This window comes from Poecile atricapillus, chromosome 12 (assembly GCF_030490865.1).
Source record: "Poecile atricapillus isolate bPoeAtr1 chromosome 12, bPoeAtr1.hap1, whole genome shotgun sequence".
Taxonomy (NCBI): Eukaryota; Metazoa; Chordata; class Aves; order Passeriformes; family Paridae; genus Poecile; species Poecile atricapillus.
Genome location: NC_081260.1, coordinates 13,323,204 through 13,324,358, shown reverse-complemented (window position 1 = coordinate 13,324,358; position 1,155 = coordinate 13,323,204).

Here is a 1,155-nt window from a genome sequence, read left to right as displayed (position 1 = left end):
CCCAGTAATTGCTTACTGTGCTCATTAAATCAACTCCTTGTTTAAGGTGATGACATAATAATAAAATCTTCATCAATAGGGCAATAGTTCCCTTTCTTCTATGGAGTTTTCCCAGCATATTTCTTGATACTTTAAAATTGCTGACAGGTATCACTGTCTTGCTCTAAGCAGTTACGTATTTGGACAAATTCAGTGATTTCCAAGTGATCCTTTGCTTTGTTAATCTCTTATGCTACATTTCTATGGTTCCAAAGTGCATACTGGATGCAGCTGCATGTGTGCAGTGTGCTTAACTTGCACTGTCATAGAACCCCAGCTGGTAACAGCCCCACGCAGCTGCTCACTCACTGCTCTTCCTGGTGGGATGGGGGAGAGAACTAGAAGAATTAAAGGGAGAAAACACATAGGTTGAGATAAGGACAATTTAATGGGGCAGAAAAAAATGAAAATAATAATGGTGATGATGAAGATGATAAAAAAATTAGAATATATGAATCAGGTGATGCACAATCCAGCTCTCACCATTTGCTGACAGATGCTTGGCCAGTTTCTGAGCAGCAGCCCCAGCCAGCTTTCCCCCCAATTTATGACACCATATGGTAGGGAATATCCCTTTGGGTCAGCTCTCCTGGCTCTGTGCCTTCCCAACTTCTTGTGTCCTTTAGCCATGAGAAGCTGAAAAGTCCTTGACTTAGTATAAACACTACTTAGCAACTACTAAACCATCAGTGTATTACCAGCTGTATTCTTACATCAAATGCAAAACACAGCACTGTTCCAGCTGCTAGAAAACTAACTCTCTGCCAGCTGAAACCAAGATACTCTCTGCATTTCCCTGGTCTCTTAGCCTAAATTAATTCACTCTTGAAAAAAAAAAAAAAAAAGAGTTTTTGAAAGGTGAGAAAGGGAAGCTCCAGCAAGTCAGTCACTTTGCATTAAGCAGTGGTAAATCCAAAGCAGCTTACCCAGTGCAGAGTTAGGAACAGAGACACGCAGAGTTACCACCAAGTGCCACGCTGTAAGCATGATGCCTTCTCACCTCTCTCCTGGTAATGTTTTCCTGGGCCTGTAACCTCAATAGGAAATACTGCATTTATGCATTAAAATGACAGTTTCAAAAGTTATACTTTTGGAAAAAGGACAGATATGCAAACA